We start from the raw sequence: 18012 nt of genomic DNA, 5'->3' as shown, positions 1-18012 counted from the left end.
TGCATTCTGCTTGTGCATCTCATTAATATTCCATTAAAGTTAATTTATGTCACAGTAAAAACCACTTTGCAATCTATATTTTTTGAGGGGTTCTGTCTTTGCCTCATGCTCAGGTGCATTATGCGGTATTGCATTTTTATTCTTTTTAAGCTTGCATATTAAAAGGTGAAGTGTGTAATATTTTAGTAATAAAACACCTCCTATCCCAGCTTAATGAGCATAGAAAACTATAAGCACAATTTGTAGGCTAATTTCACAGTAGTCTGTAAACTATGGGGCTCTAACAATGACATAATTGGGTTGTCCACATATATATTCTCATGCTGTACAACCAGGACTTGTTGTTAATCATCATAACTCAATAGTGCATTTCTAGTAATATAGCATTTGCGTTAGTGTTATTAGAGTTACGCAACATGGTGTCCAAGACGAGTGCAATATGAGGAGCAAATCCATATGCATTTCTGAAAATGTCACATATTGCTAATATGCACAGTTCTGATGGTTTGATGATAAATGACAAAATCTCACCAGTTACTCAGGAACAGCTGTTACCGGGCCAGTCTGACTTGCAAATAAATCATTCAATCTTTGCGAAGAGTGATTAATTCATACAACGTATGCCACTATTTTACCATTTTATCTTATGTCTCAGTTGCAACTTGCAACCATCGACTGGTAAGGTGTAAAATTTTAACCTGGTTGAGTTGTAATAGAAATAATCAAGTAAACGTTAAGCATTACCCAACAAACTATCCAATATGTTTTACCCAAATATTAGGCATAAACAACCCAACATTTTTTAAAGTGTTGGAAAACTTAACTTTTTTTTCTGTGTTTTGTTTTTACTACTGTATTGCCTTGATGGTATGATGCCTTTTACTGTGTAATAAAAAAATCTGAGCTGTTCCACCAAATCTACAAATCTACTGATCTAACTACTGAAGACACTCATTAATATCTTAACATAATGTATGCCATTTGTAAGTGCAGAGTAGGCCTAATGCATGTTGAAGTTCTAGAAATATAAAAATAAAATAAAATAAAAAGTGTATAGAGCCCTATATAAGCCTGAAGACCACAAATTTATACCAATATATTTACACTTAGTATTTTCCCCCAAATGTCTAAAAACATAATTTCTAAGCCACTACATCATAAAAGGCATCATTATTTGTTTACATGGTGTGAATGAATAGAGTTTGAATTTATTTGTATTTAGTGAAATCAGTTGTTTGTGGATAATCTATTGTGTTTTTCATCTGAATGAAAGCTGGCTTTTTGTTGTGTAATGTAAGGGTGTTTGTATAATTTTCAAGTCTTTGAATTTTTAAGTTCTTTTGAAGTCAACAGCAACCTTTTAAATGGTTAAAAGTAAATTCCCCTACTATATACTGTGAAAAACTGTACTGGATATTACATGTAATTTTACGGTAGTATACAGTACCATTGTGAAAAACACTGCATTACATTTCAAATTTGAATGACACTGTGCACCTTCTATATATGTTATTATTTAAAAGCTGCTTGTGATGGGCTCATCATTGTGATTGGTTCATCATGTGACTCTCATCACCATCTGCATTTGGTGGTTATCAGTGTATTACAAAGGAACAAAACAGATTTCAGTACTTCAATAGGTTGGTATTTTAACATCAGTTAACATCAGTTAACAAAATTACGGTATTTAACTGTAAATTTAAGTTAAAACCGAAAATGTTGCTTCCATATTTTTTATTGTAAAATTCCAGGAACCAAAGCTGCCATTTTTTTTTTACAGTGTGCAAATGTGTAGATTATATCCGTACAGATAAGAAACTCATTTGTAGCCCATAAAGTATTTACATGCATGCTTTACAATAGAATTCAAGACAATGTAAAAATGTTGCAGCCAAAGTCACTTTGGTTTAGTCTTTGACTTTTGTGCTTGAACGGGTCAAGGGAAAAACTAATGTAGGGCCTAATTCGTGCATCTTAAGTGAGATATCTTTTTTTCTTATTGCTTTTAGGTGAGGTATTTCTGCACAGAAATATTGAGGGGAGGCACAGTCATTTTAACTGACAGTAAAATGCCGCCACAATGGCAATGCACCTGAGAACAGGTGATTTATTGCTCCATTCTGCTAAAGCCTGCACTGACTTTAATTAGAAAATACTGAGGAGGCAGCCGAGTGCTTAAGCATCACTTAGATCTCCACCGCCGTCGATGTGCACTGCAGCATCTTCTCTATAATATGTGAAAATAAAGATGTAATGTCAGCCTCCAGCATAAATTTCCATGTGTTAATCAGTCATGCTCCTAGTGAGTGAACGACGTCTCTCATTCACGTGATGGTGTTAAAATCAATGAGGCGTGCTGCTTGCAGGTTTATCTTCTGCCACTTCATCAGCAGTTTGTGCCTCTGAACTACAAATATCCTCAAAGCAATACTGAAACCATTTTAGAATGAAAGCAGAATGGGTTACAAACAGTGTTGTGTGACACATATATGTGTGGCTTCAGGCCTCAGAGAGAGTTTCACTGTAAATTAAGTCAACATAAAATATAGAAAAGGGGGGAATAAAAATGTCCATGTGGTATAATGCTAGTATTGAAAGTTAGAGCCTTTGTTTGTTTATCATGATAGGGATTTGTATGTGTAAAAAAAAAATCTGTACTATTTAGCAACTATATTTTATTCACATATCTGAGTGTGTATTATGCAAATGCTTGCAGAACATTTGATGAAAAAGTGCTAAATAAATGCATCCACGGATGAATAATTCAGAAGCGTCACATGAAACGTGACATGGCTTAGATATAATCAAAAGATGCAACATGTTTACAAGATGTGCAGACATTCAGAATCATCTTACATATGATGTTTTATTTATGCCAACAGTCGTAAGATATATATGAGAAGAGAGAAATTATTGCATAACTTTTGTTTACTGTCAGATGAAGTAAAGATATTCTGCAATAAAGGATAATCTGGACCTGAATGATGCATGGTGTGTATGACGGTTTATTGTGTTTGTGTATACTGTACAGTGTGTGAGGTAAAAGTGAGCTCAGTGTGTGTATAAAAGTCTGGCTAGAGGGTAAATGTTTAAATTCTCAAATAAATCTAGATGACTTTAGTGGGAATATTTTATTTTGTCTTGCAATGCTACTGTTATATTTAGCTTCCTCAGGAAAGAAATGCTTTGAGGTCACACATATTTGCACATCCTCATAAAACTGACTTACTTTACCCAATAAAAGTGAGGCATTTTTGTGATTCAAGTTTAATACACCAAGAAGAAGAAAAACTTTCAGTGCAGACCGCTTTAAAAGGCTTGTTTCTTTTCGTGATTGAATGGGGAATTGAGTTGGGGAATTGAACACAGGGCTGAAATTATTTTTTGATCAAAGAGGTATCTTATCCACTGGACTGGCTGTACTACAAATATTTGATTGATATAAACATAATTACTTAAACCATCGACCTCTGCTGGATGAAGACTAAGCTGTGCAAATAACTAATTGTTATTCTCCGACCCAAATGCTTTAGAAATGTTCCTGCACAATTAGATTTAGCAGCTTTGATTATTCATTAATGTTTTAAATGCATGTCCTGTCCAGTATGGTAAGCGTTTTTTTTTTTGTTTTTTGTTTTTTTTTACGTGCTTTAGCCCAAGGGCATTGGTTTTATTTTTTTACATTGGACAAGTAAATATTTTTCATGCACAGTGAAACTGTCTGTTTCAGATGATGTCTGAATCTATAAATACACCAGACTGGAGTTTAATGTTTTTATTTAAAAACCCGGGTTCCTGAATGACTCTTGCTTATTTTTATATACAGTAGTGTCATAAAATGTTACAAAAAACATTTTGATTAAAAATGATTTTATATAAAGCTCTAAAGTATAAACTGTTGAAAGTGGAGTTTAGTAGTTTCCAGAAGCCTCTTAAAGGAATAGTTCACACAAAAATGAAAATCTTTTGAAAATGTACTAACCCTCAAGCCATCCATGTTGTAGATGAGTTTGTTTCTTCTTTAGAACAGATCTGGAGGATTGTATTTTATTGGTTTGGTCTCATCTAGTGATGGCTGAATTGCGAACGAATCTTTCTATTTTACCGGATCTTCTCAGTGAACCGGTCGAATCAGTTCACCAAATCGAACAGTTTGAAACGGTTCAAATCTCCAGTACAAGATTTTCACTTCACAATTGATAAGTGAATGTGAATCTCTCTTGCGATCATTGTGATGTTTTTATCAGCTGTTTGGGCTCTCATTCTGACGGCACCCATTCACTGCAGAGCATCCATTGGTGAGCAAGTGATGTAAAGCTACATTTCTCCAAATCTGTTCAGATGAAGAAACAAGCCTCTCTACATTTTAGATGGTCTGAAGGTGAGTAGCTTCTCTGCCATTTTTGGGTAAACTATTTGGTAGATACAGTACATTCAAAAACACTGAAAGTTTAATCCCAAACCACTACTCTCGATTACATTATCTATTTCCAACTCTTTTCACCCACCGAAGTGAATCAAAGTAGCCTGCTAAAGTGCGTAAAAGCTTTTAATTTAATTACAGTCAACAGTAAATGTTAATGTCACATGCCGCCATTTGAGAATATCTGTGGCAGTGCAGGTCAGGTTTTTTGTGTTTGTGCACAGGACTCCGGCATCATTTACAGCAAATAACAGAGCAGATAGAATAAGGTTGCAAAGGTTGCTTTGGTTCCAGTATTTTCAGTTGTTCAGTACTTCTGAAGCAGAAAGTAAAACAACTCTGACGACCACATGAGACTTAGACATCATTTAGCATACACAAGACATCCCAGCCACCTTCACAAGTGGCTCGGCAGCCTTTAGAACAGAGTTTCCCTCCAAAATAAACAGCCATTAAATGTCAGTTGGGTTTATTCCTATTAGCTGCTTCAGTGGTAGGCCAACACTGGCACTGTAGATGTTTGTGCCCGTGGCGGTTTATATTCCAGGTCTGCAGTGGAGATTTCTCTTTTAGATCTCCGTTTCGATTCATCTCTATTAAAACTGTGCTTTGATGTGCTCTAAGAAATATTATAGTTCTCGATGATCTTAGCTGAGCTACTAAACGACCATTTGTCAAATTCAGAGAATCAATTTGAAATACAGCTCCGTGGCATTCGCGCAAATGTGTGATGCCACGTTGAAAGAGAGGCCTAGAGACCAGGACTTTGATTGAGTGGCATGACACTGAAGGCACCATTAGCTCTGAGTAAACCAAATGAGCAAGCGTGTGTTGAGCAAATGCAACTCCAGACTAATGATGATGAGCTTTTTTCAAGGGCACAATGTGACTTGGAATTAAATGCTGAGAAACAACAGACTGGGCAGGCGTGGAGACATTAGGTTTAGTGCAAAGAAAGCACAAGATGTGACTTCCTTTCTATTGAAACTTGCTATTGTTAACTTATGAAGAATGGTTTTTATTTTAGCATTCAAATGAATCTTGCATGCCCTCTTTCTGTTGTGAAGGTTATTATCTAGATTCATTATATTAGACAGCAAAATGATTAGGAAAGGGCTAAGTGAGTGTTGGAGTTGTAAGAGAAAGGGAAGAGAGAAAAATGGGAATTGGATAAAAAAAGCAGGGGAGCGGGTTTTTCACAATCGTGGAAAGATGCTAAGAGCACACTTCTGTTGAACTGAAATAAACTACATTTACACAGATAAAATTAGTAGACAATGAATGCTGTATCAAAAAGTAGGCAACTTAAGCAACTTTATTTTGATAAAAAAATTTGGAAACGTACATTGCAGAGAATGCACTGCATAATGCACTGCAATAAATGTAAAAAAATACACCGTTTGAAACTTTGGCATGAAAAATATAATTATTTATTTATTCAGCAAGGAAGCATTAAATCTTTTGAACTTTCTATTCATCAAAGAATCCTGCAAAAAAAAAAAAAAAAAACTATAAAAGAGAATTAATAAATAACAATTATATATTCATGATAATAGGAAGTCCCTGGCAAATCAGCATATTAGAATGATTTCTGAAGTATTTTGTGACACTGTATACTGGGGTAATGATGCTGAAAATACAGCTTTGATCAAAGCAATGAATTACATTTTAAAATATATTCAAATAGTGGTTATTTAAAATTGTAATAAAATTACACAATATTACCATTTTTAATGTATTTTGATCAAATAAATGCATTTACAGTATATGAGTACATGAACTTTTGAGTGGTAATCCAGGATGGAGCATAGGGGCAAGAGAAATGTTATATGTTTTTAATAAATATAGTGTGATACATTTAATATTTCACTCTCACACACAAACTAAAAAAAATAATAAACTAATTAAAAACATAATATTTTACTCAGCATTTGTGTGTGCCATGTATATTGAAGTATTGTGTTATTCCTCTTGTAGCCTGACTCAGGTCTCCTGTGTGTTTTATATGTAGAGCACTGTTTATTTGACACATGGAGAACTTGCATACTGTATATAGTATGTAGTCACTGCTGTCGTAGTAGGCAGCTGCCGATGCAGAGAGCAAGTCAGCCCACTAGACTCAAGGTTAGACATATGTAGAGGGGACTGATTTTTAAAAATGGGATTCATTTAGAGGTTTCATCTTTGCATATCATGTCGGCTGCAACATAAATCTAATCTGTAATACTGCACTTCCTACTATAAAAATGATAAAAAGCGACATCTAAGCCTTCTGGCCTTCCAATCCACTTCTGCTTCTCAGTCCTCCTCACAGTCTGTGGCTGTTGAAGCATCAGAAGAGCACAATGGCATGAATATCTACAGGCGACATTGTGCAAACAGCTGAATCATGCAGAATGCTGTGCTTTGAATGTACAGTGTGCCGAGGGCTTCCGGTGGCTTTGCCGTGAGCTGCAAAGCTAGTAATTTACTGGAGTCGTCTCCACTGTAAGACCTCTTTCCCACTGCCGTGATGACCCTGCGCTGACTCTTTTTTACTGTAGGACAGTCCTTATTCCTCACGTGGCAGTTTCAGTGGTGCAGGACTGCAGCTGGTCACATGGGTGGTCAACTGACAGATGCAGTGCATGACTGGAAGAGATGGCCAGCCCTTAGCACAAATTAGCCAGTCTGTTCTCATGGCAGGCGGCGTATAAGGCGATCTGTCGCTTGTTCATTAGTGGAGTAATTAACTGGGGCTCCTCCCTGGCACATGCACAGCAGCAGCTGTATGGACAGCACCCCTCCTCTCTCATTTGTTTAGCATTAGATGGATCGTGAAATCGACATGTAATGGTACTGGTGAGGGAGCAAATGCCGGTGGAGTGCAAGATTCGATCTTCTTGTGGAAGGCGATGGCATTAAGACCCGAAAGGATAGCGGTTTGTAATGCCTGATCAGAAATATTATCAGCACTTTGGGTCTGCTTATGCAAATACTGTCATAATTAGTCAGTAGCAAACAATATAAAAAACTGTTAAAAGGGATTTAACAGGATTTATATAGGGTTTAGCTGTTCTCTCAAGTTCTCCAAACACTTTTAAAAGCAGAATGCCAGACCAGCCTAGGATACCAGCGTACCAGTCTGGGCTGGTTTGTGCTGTTCTTTGTTGTAGCAGGAACAGTAAGTTTAGATCTTTGCAATATTTTATGGATATTATTATTATTATTATTATTATTAAAACAACATTAGTGTGTGTCTGTAACATAATAAGATGTAATTTTGTAGCAAAACATGAAAATGAAATCATTTGGCGAAGTGATCTGGACATGAAATGTGGCCAAGAGCTTGCTGTTTGTTTTCCTGAAAATAATTGCACACCTCAAAACATTTGACAGCCAATCAGATTCATTCATTTGATAGCCCCGTAGTATAAAAAGCAATATACACTGGATATGTTCCTTAAGTATGCTAAATGATAACATGCTAACAGTAGCAAATGAATGATAGAATGTGTTTAGCAATAGCATGCTAAATTAAATATTTGACCATGTGTTGCATCAGTAATATGTCTCATATATGATCTTGATGTATTTTCACGGTTAAGACTGTTTATCATCAAGTGAGGTTGTCGGCTTTCCGATCAGGCATGAATAGAATACCCAAAAACCTCAACCAATGGTATCACTCTGGGGTCCTGCAGGGGGCCTGAATCTCACACGCCAGCAACAGAGGGGTGCAATTTTTCTGTGTTCAGCTCCGGCGAGGAAAAAGTAGAGCAGTGCTAGAGGCGATAAATCATTCCCCATCTATGAGTTTGTGCTTTGTTGTGCTTTTCCCTCTCAGCAGAGCCTGTGATAAATAACTGTCCTCAGAGAGAGAAGCATATATAAACAGGAAAATGAAAGTGATAAAATAAAACAATCCTGGCGTTCCGGCACAACAAGAGCTTTGGCCAAATGCTGGCAGGACGAGATATCGCTCTTCAGCGTCATAGAACAAAGCCAATGGGAAATTCACCCGGACTGCAAGTTTATGAGCCGTTAAGTGTTTTCATGCAGCTAAAGCAGTGCTGACTCAACCCGTATTGGGGAGACCTGAGCCATCTCATTCATTCATCACTCACCCTCAGGGCTTTCCAGGGCACATTCCAATTAAAAGCCCTCGGCTTAATGCTGGGAATAGCCGTATCGCTCCCCTCCCTATATACTCTCTCTCTCTTTATCTGTATCATGTGTTTGAGTGTGCTGTCACACTGAACTGAACTCGCCTCCAGGAGCGCTTCAGCAAGAGTAATGCATTTCTGTGCTGTCGCCGACAGATTCAGAGGAAAAATCGCCAATGTTAACGACTGGCTTGTTGCATCTAGATGTATGCCCAGTCACTCTGAAACAAATGAATCAGGGTTATCACCACCCTGGCCAGATGGTACATCGTATTTGCGTCCGTATTTGTATTTGTGCTCTTTGCTTGAAGCTTTTTTTTTTTTTTCTGTGGACTGGCACTAGAGGCTGAGTCTGCACACATGACACGTTGGATATCGATTTGGATTTGTAAACACTCAGATATGTAAAGCCTGTGAACGGGACGCTGACTGAATAGAGTTATGGCTAATAGCACAGTCTTTCTCTCTTTAAGAGCTGCGATGACGGTCAGAGTTATAATGCACAGGGCAAAGTCGTATACATGGCGGTCATGAAAAATGACTTTTCCTAGTTTTACCTGGCCTTTATGATTAGCATAACGACACGCGGCGTGAGTTATCACCGGTTTGTTTTATGGCGAGCCGAGCGGCCCCGCCATTGGAGCTTCTGCAAGCTGAAACATTCCCATTCTATGATGAAGCCATTAAAAATGCTCGGCTGCTGCCAGATGGTATGTCATTGAGCAAGACGGAGAGGGAAGCCTGCTGCAGCTGAGACCTCGGTGCCGTGGTAGTTCAGAGGCTTCTATGAAAGCAATGTTAAGGAGATTAGAAACACCAGATCAGGGAAACCTGATGTATCTGGGAGCTCGTCTTTGCTCCATTTTCTTCATTTGTTCATTCATATGGTAGAGCACAGCAAGCAGCATCTGGGCCAGCAGCAAGATATCCAAAAATGCACATGGGAAACCCGCGCACGCTCCTGAACGTGCATAGACAGGCTTTTGTCTTTCCATTTTTTTTATGTTATTGTGATATGTGTGAGAAAACAGGGTTTTTATTGGTCATTTGGAAAAAAAAGAGCTCAGTGTAGGTATTTCATTCACTTCAAGGCATGCGCATACAAATGCTGCAAATGGGAAATACAAACTCATCTTGAATTTCACATCAAGTTTGGTTAAGAGCATCAGATTCCCTTTATAGCTGAATTAAATGATCACAATCTTGCAGGTTTGCAACATTAGTAGATTGTTTATATTATTATTTTTGTAAATCTTAAATTGTTAAATAAATTAATGTATAGGCGTCTGTAATTAACCAATAAAAAGAGAGGTCATTTACATATAGACTTAGGTACAATATTAAAATAACCTGATTAAAATAATAATGTGTATTAATAGATTCATGTGTACGTCATGTGTATCACAATATGTGGCACTTTATGAAGTTATTAACACATCAGAGCAATTAAATTTATTTATTAATGAGAAGAAAACATGGATGTGTGTGATATTAGGATCAATAAGTAATAAAAGTGTATCGATGGAGATTTTGCTATATCATGTACTGTATATCACAATATAAATATATTCATGGGACAAGTTATTAAGCAATACAGAGATTGTTTTATTCACGTCTGTGGAACAGAAAATAATATATCTTTAAATAATGTCTCAGTGTTTGGAATAATTAAAGCCAGTGGGGTTCACAGCTGTTCTGGTTGAACTATCCCTTTAATTCTGAGGTTCATAGAGAGTAAAAAACTATCCTGTTAAACTGAATGACTGCTTCTTGTGTTAAAAATGGCTACAAACATGCTTCAAAACTGTAGAAATAATTCCTTTGAGATATGAAAAGCGAACTCTGATCTACATTTCTGCATTAAGTCAAGAAGACAAGCAGAACAGTTGGTTATGACATACGTGGTGTATCTCCTGAGATGCTGGGAAACTCGCCTTAATAAATGTCAGTTAAATGTCAACCGTTTGACCAGACTTCACCAGCTATTATCAAGTGAGCTCTACTTTGTACCAAATCACTGCGCAGCCATTAGCGGCACCATTAGTAATGCTTGAATGTCCCACTGTAAAATGAAAATAATAACCTGTTAGTAAAAAATCCGTTTCGTATTTAATTTGCGATCTTAAATCAGGGCTGGTTAGTGAAGTCAAATGAGGAAAGGAAAGCTTTAAGGGGTCTATATCAAAAATGTCTCAATAGATGCCCATTCTGTAATGCACAGATGAATGGAAGCAAATTGTAATCCCTTCTCCAAACAGCTCTGAATGTGTCTATGATGGTTCTCTTCTTTATCTAGTCTGCTGAGTTTGCTACGCTGACTCTTTTCTGACTGAATACCTGTCCAGATTTTCACTTTCCTTTATTTATCTCCATTTGAGGCCTAAATCTCCCATTCAACATTGTATTCCCACATTTTTATACATGTAAAGCAAGGTGTAAATCCCACAAATCCAAAGGTCTGTGAAATTCAAATCTCAAGCAGTTCCCATTCTGGCACAGAGCAGAAAAATCAGCACTTTTGTCCAACTCTCAAAGAGGCATTCTGCCACCATTGCATTCTGATACATTCTCCTGACCTGAGCTTGAGGCAGAAACGGTGATTTCATCTGGATTAGAGCTACTACATTTAGCACCTTGTACTGAGCTTGTTTGATTGTAGCACTCGGAGACTAAAGCTACGCTCTGTTCTTGTTGTTTCTCACCCGATTGCTGGTATGCAAGGTTAAACAAGGCCACTTAGTCCCAGTAAATGGAGCTGCACTAAGGTTTCTACAGCAGAGACCTTCTCTTTATGTCAGATCTGCTCTGACCTTTTGACTCGTAAACGTTGCAGTGAAGCGTGCTGATTGGACAATGACTGCCGGAAAACAAGTGAGCACTGGATAAGCTGAGCTCTGCTACAATTAAAGTTTAAATAAAGCAACAGAAACTGGAGCAAACGGTTTAGATCTTCGGGGAGGGACAACTGTGTTGTCATAACATTCACCTTGGAGATTGAAAGTGTTTGAGATTGAAATACCCAAATTCAGACCCAGAACAATAAAACCCACAGAAGAGGTGGGAGTTCAAGGGAGGAATCTTTATATTACCAAACTGCAGGGAGAGGAAGAGTAGATATAAGTCATGATCTGCAAGATTAACCACAATCTGATGTGATCCGACCAACTCAAAAACCAGTGTTGAGCTGCTGCAAGAGCTTTAGAAGCACAGCAGCTGTGGTCAAAGAGTTCTCATGTGTTCTGATTGGTGGATGATGATGATGAGTGGATAAAGACTATTTAAATTCACTTTTACATGTAGTAAACGTAGCACATTTTTTTGGTTAAATTTCATCCAATATTTCAATTATATCTACTCAATATTTTTTGTTTATTTTACATAGAATTACAGTTGTGGTGTTTTATAATTTTGATTATATCTAATTAATTTTATTTCTCATATAAAGTAATTCAGTTATTCAGATTTACTTAATTTTTTTACTGACAATTACTCAATTTAAACAGTATATTTAATTGATTTCACAGCTTTAAAATTTACTAAATTTTTTTGAGTGTAAAAATGTTTCACCAAAAAAATTGAGTAAATAATACTTAAACTTTTTACAGTGTAGAGCAATCAAATAGTGAGAGAGTGATCTGCTCACCTGGTAATGTTTGTGGATGTTTCGACGTGGAAAGCAGTTTGTAATGGAAAATTTGATATTTTATTTGTTAACAACATTCTTTTCATACCTTAATTTCTGTAAATGTTATGAAATTAGAGAACTAAGCCAATAGTAGTGCGCGGTGTCAACTGATTTGGATGGGAACTTCGGATTCTGAATCATTTGAGTCAGTTTGGGAGTTCGGAGCGGGTTCACGAATCATTTGAGTCTGTTCAGGAGTTCGGAGCGGGTTCGCGAATCATTTAAATCAGCTTGGGAGTTCAGGGCGTCATTTGAATCAGTTTGGGAGTTCAAAGCGGGTTCGCGAATCATTTGAGTCAGTTTGGGGATCGCAAATGATTTGAGTAATTTTGAGAGTTCAAAGTGGGTTCGCGAATCATTTGAGTCAGTTCGGGAGTTCAAAGCATGTTCGCGAATCATTTTAGTCAGTTTGGGAGTTCGGAGCGTGAATCATTTGAGTCAGTTCGGGAGTTCGGAGATGGTTCGCGAATCATTTGAGTCACTTCGGGAGTTCAGAGCTTGAATCATTTTAATCAGTTCGGGAGTTCAGAGCTTGAATCATTTTAATCAGTTCGGGAGTTCGGAGTGGGTTCGCGAATCATTTGTGTCGGTTCGGGAGCTCAGAGCGGGATCGCTAATCATTTGAGTCAGTTTGGGGATCGCGAATCAGTTCGGAGCGGGTTCGCGAATCATTTGAGTCACTTTGGGGATCGCGAATCATTTGAATCAGTTCGGGGCTTCAAAGCGGGTTCGCGAATCATTTCATTCTGGGAGTTCGGAGCGTGAATCATCTAATTCAGTTCGGGAGTTTGGAGCGAGTTTGCAAATCATTTGAGTCAGTTTGGGAGTATGGAGGGTGAATCATTTGAACACGTTTGAGAGTTCGGAGCGGGTTCACTAATCATTTGAGTCAGCTCAGGAGTTGGGAGCGTGTCACAGCTGTATATGGATAGGCATTTTTAACCAATTTAGTAGCTATAGTTCTAATTACGTTTTCCACAGGTGTTTAGGTGTGATATGTGAACTCGTATTTTTGGTTTTAATGAGGTGCCTTTTAACAGTATCAAGTATATTCAAAAACTACACAAATCATTCCTAAAAGGTGCACGCATCTAGGCTAGTGTAAAATTACATGATGAAGTCATACTAGTGCTCATGGCACGTGTGCATTAATGCATGTGAATGATCACAGAATTCAAGATATGGGGGTTAGAAAATGTATATAATTGATATCATTTTATGTAGTTAATCAATATCACACGAAGAGTGCCATTTCAGTTTTTCTCCAAAAATCAGCATGATTAAAATTTGATATTAAGTTACTACAAACAATAATTTAATTACAAATACAAAATGTTGCAGAATAATGTAATATATGAATGAATAATAGCCTAAAGAACCTTTGTGCCAAAAGGGTTCTTTCTTGTCATTATAGAACCTTTTTTGCATAAAAGGTTCTTTGGAGTTGATTAAAGAACCCTATGGTTCTATATAGAACCCCAATGAACCTTTTTTTCTAAGAGTGTAGTACTTCACTTAATTTGACCCCAGTCTGTGCAAATGCAGAGGTTTGTCCACTTTCCTAAATGCCTCTTTTTCACTGTGGACTCGTGAGATCAACACATGCAATGATTTCATGCAGTTGAAGCCATTAATCATTTTTACAATGTTGCATCATCTATAATTGGTTAATATTTATTAGGTTTTTTTCTGTATTAATGGTTTTGTTATATTTTGGTCAAATAACTATCTATGAAATATTGTTACAGTTTTAAACAACTATTCTATTTTAATGTATTTTAAAATGCAGTTTATTTCTGTAAAGGCAAAGATACATTTTCAGCAGCCATATTTAATTTACTTACAGCATTTTAATCAATGTTGAAAACAGTTGTGCTACTATTTATTTTGTGGAAACCACTGTACATTGTTTTATTTATCTGATCATTGGATTTAGAATTTTGACTTTATATATTTTATATACATTGACTTTTGTTAATCTTTAATCTTCTTTCTTTTCACAAAAAATGTGTTCCTCAATCCATATTCATAAAAACAAAGTATAGTTTTTGATTTTCATTCACTCTGGAACTAGAAATAGTTACATTAAGGGCGCCATGATCCCCATCAAATTGTGTAATATATGCATTTATTAACATTGCCAGCACAAAATCACACTTTATTATACAAACAAATCAAATAAGTTGCCATATACTATTCTCCATTATATCTGGATATAATTGTTTTCTTTTGAATTGATTTACAAGTGTGTGTCTGACAAATGCTCTCAAAATATGGATATAAATATAAATTCCTTTCAATTCCATAGGTTTCCATGTCTATTCCCCCTGAGGAATAACACCTCAGTAGCCCAGAGTCATAATAAGAGACATTCTTCAAGTCAAATACGACCTACAATGTGACAACACCCTGGCCTGCATGTCCTATACACTGGAATGACAGCTACCGAATGAAGCTGTCACCGAAACCTCACACTTATGCCAGGACAAATTAAAAATGTGCGCCGGCTTTGCTCTCTTCCTGGAGCCTGTACAGGAGCGTTACGCAAAAGCTGAAGGTTTCATAACCTAAAGTGCGTGTATATATGTGAAATAGAAAGAAAATGATGAAAAGAGATGGGACAGTGAGGGAGGGAGAGAGATTGGCCAGCAGAGTGACTGAATTAGCAACTTACTCCAGGCACATTGTCAAAACTGCTGCATGAGGACATGACCTCCATCGCCACCAGAATCTGTGTCTGCCATGCTGAGCGAGAGGGTAATTCCTCATGCACTGCCAGAGTACAGAGGCCTCCGAACGCACATGCCACGCAAAATCCAGCGCCATTCCCCTTGAGACTGTTATGAATGTATATAATTACACCCAGCACTGAGCTTTGGCCAGTATCTATTGTGCACGGCCAGTGCGGTGCTGCGTCTGATCCAGCAATCCCTGCTGTAGATGTGCCTTTAAAATGCACTTGCAGTGAATAACAAGCCTGGCTTTTGACAGAATGATTAATTACCTGCAAAGGTGCTGCAAAATCTTGCCATCGATGGAATGATTAATAAGCCACGGCGTTCTGAATCCGACGGAAATTAACGAATTTGGCTCATTCTCGAAGCCAATTGTGCATCTTTCTGTTTTGAGAGCGGCTGTATTTGGGGTTTATGAATGTGTGGGGTGTTTATGTGAGTGACGCACAGAGAAAGAGAGAGAGAGAGAGAGAGCAGAGGTACATGTGTGTAAAGGGAGAAGACAATGCTTGTGGAAGGCTGTGGTGGGTAGAGTGAAAGACCACTAAATGAGACCACAGAGAGTCCAGGAAAAGACTTGGTATGAAAGCTCTTCTGACAAGGAACACCACCATGCAGAGCTTAAAGACCCCCTGTGGAGAATGTGTCATACGCTTTCAGACAATGCATGTGCAGATTCATCAGTCAACACCATTGCTGAGTATTTTCTCTTTAATACTGCAGTGAACCGAAAACACTCTCAATAATGTGGTTTGAAACCGCCTGTTTACACTATCAGCCAATCCTGTCAGTTTAAGGGGCAGGGCTTTTCATATCATTAGCAAAGCATTTCTACGTAAAGCCCCAGTCACACTAGAGTTTTCATTTCACTGACTTCCATTCATGCGTATGCTCAAAGTCTAATGTGGCCACGGCTTTAAGGCTACATCTAAATTAATCCAAATACAACTGAAAGCATCTCAGTCCACAATGGCATCTTAGCATTAACACAGTATTGCCAGCGGCACCGATAGCCAACATATGATGCAGCTGTGCTTCAGGTGTCCGGAGATCGAATCCCGCCTCATGGACCTTTCCTGTTCCCTCCACCTCCCCAGTCTCCACCTTGATCTTAGGTTCCTTGCCCTTTGTAATCATCCTATATTAAATCTCTTTAGGAGTATATGAGAACTGGAGTTGAAGCTGCTTCATCGAGCCCCTCATCGGTGGACAGCAAGCCAAATAAGTTGAAACATAATTTCCTAAAGATTAAATGGGCAAATGAACTCGTTAATTCAAGGAAATGTATGTATTTTTGATCATTATTAATGATGGGTTTTAAGGGATAAAATGAGTGCCTGCAGGGAGACTTGCAGGATTATTGATGTTTTTTGCTTGACCTGTGTGTTTTTATGGACAAAATCCAAATGATTTTTTTCCTCGTCCTTGAAGGTCACTGCCAGAAGCGGATGCTATTTTTTGGCTCGATCCAAAAGTAAATGAGCTGAATGCTTCACGAAGAGGTTATTTAAGCCTAATAAAGATTTTACCTAAGATTTTATTTAAGTTAGATTTTTGCCTTTTATTGTGATGGGACAGTTAAAGCATTGCCAATAAAATATAAAAGGGAATGTGATTTGGCCAAAAGACACCTGAGATATTAAACCCCAAAATTCAATTGTTCTCATGCGTTTAAGGATTTTCATTGGATCATATTCTATAAAACAAAAGTATACAACTTTTGATGCAAACACTTAGTGTAGCCTACTAGCCTTTTACAGGTCCTGGACATATGCACACATAAGTTTCTGTCTTACTTGTGTGCGATAAAAATGTTTTTGTACTCATTTAAAGTAGAATTGCAGGTGTGTCTTAACCCCATTCCCAAGGCTTTATCGTTGTTCCTTTATTCATCTGGCTCATCTATTTTTATTTGAGAAAATAAATGGCCTGCATGTGTGTGTACTATCCTGATAATGAAATGTACCCCACATACACTATATGTATAGCTTAGCATAAATATAAAAACGTAAGTATACTTTGGGCTTTAGATATTTCCATCATTTTATGCTCATTTGTTTTACTAAAGGCTACATGGAGAGAAATTGGGCTGGCTGAACATTTTTAATTAAATGCATTCTGTAATATATTTTCTCTCATCAAAATAAATGAATAAATAATACTTTAATTTAAAAGTCTTATTTCTTGCTGTTTTGACACATCTAAGCTTTAATGCCTGATATATGAATATTTGATTATTACCTTTCCATGCCTTATAAATGTGTTTTCCACCTTTCATCACACAGACTCTCGTTCTATTTAGATATTACCAAGATCTAATGGCAGCCAGTACCAATTTACTTTATTGATTTTAAAGGGTTTTCGCCACCCAACTGAAGTCAGCACTAAAGCAAGTTCATTTGCATACTAATTAAAGTCCTTAATTAGATATTTTGGAAAAGACGGGGAATTCATTTCTGCACCCTCAGATTTCTAAATCCCACTAAATTGCTGTGCATTTTACTCACTATTTACACGTTGCAGAGAGCTGTTAGCTTGAGAGAAGTCCGCTCTTATGACAAATAGACATGATGAATTTGATTATGCTACATCTAACTGAAAAATAAAGTGAGTTACACAGTCCCAGGTGGCGGTCTAATTAAGTTATCAGGCACCTTTAGGGCATGTGGTCTGGTTGTGAGCCAACAGATGCATCTAGTCTAAATGACGACTATTTGTCGCTTCCTGGACATCATCAGGCTGCTTGTGATGAAAACTGAATGACATTTTGGCTTATATCTGCTCTATATTGTGCATTTAAAGATCTTTTATGCAGTTATACTTTTAACAATGTTTTAACCTTAATTAAATAGCTCACCATGTACCATAAAAGCATTATGTTATGTTTATTTAATGGTAAAGCATTACATTGTGACAATAATTTATAATCATACTAAAAGAATTAGTAATATGATTTATGTGCAAATGACTCTAATGAGCTGATTCTGTTTATTTAAAAAGAGTCAAAAAGAGAGTATGTGAGTC

Source organism: Carassius auratus, chromosome 14 (assembly GCF_003368295.1).
Source record: "Carassius auratus strain Wakin chromosome 14, ASM336829v1, whole genome shotgun sequence".
Taxonomy (NCBI): Eukaryota; Metazoa; Chordata; class Actinopteri; order Cypriniformes; family Cyprinidae; genus Carassius; species Carassius auratus.
Note: the sequence above shows the minus strand (reverse complement) of the source record.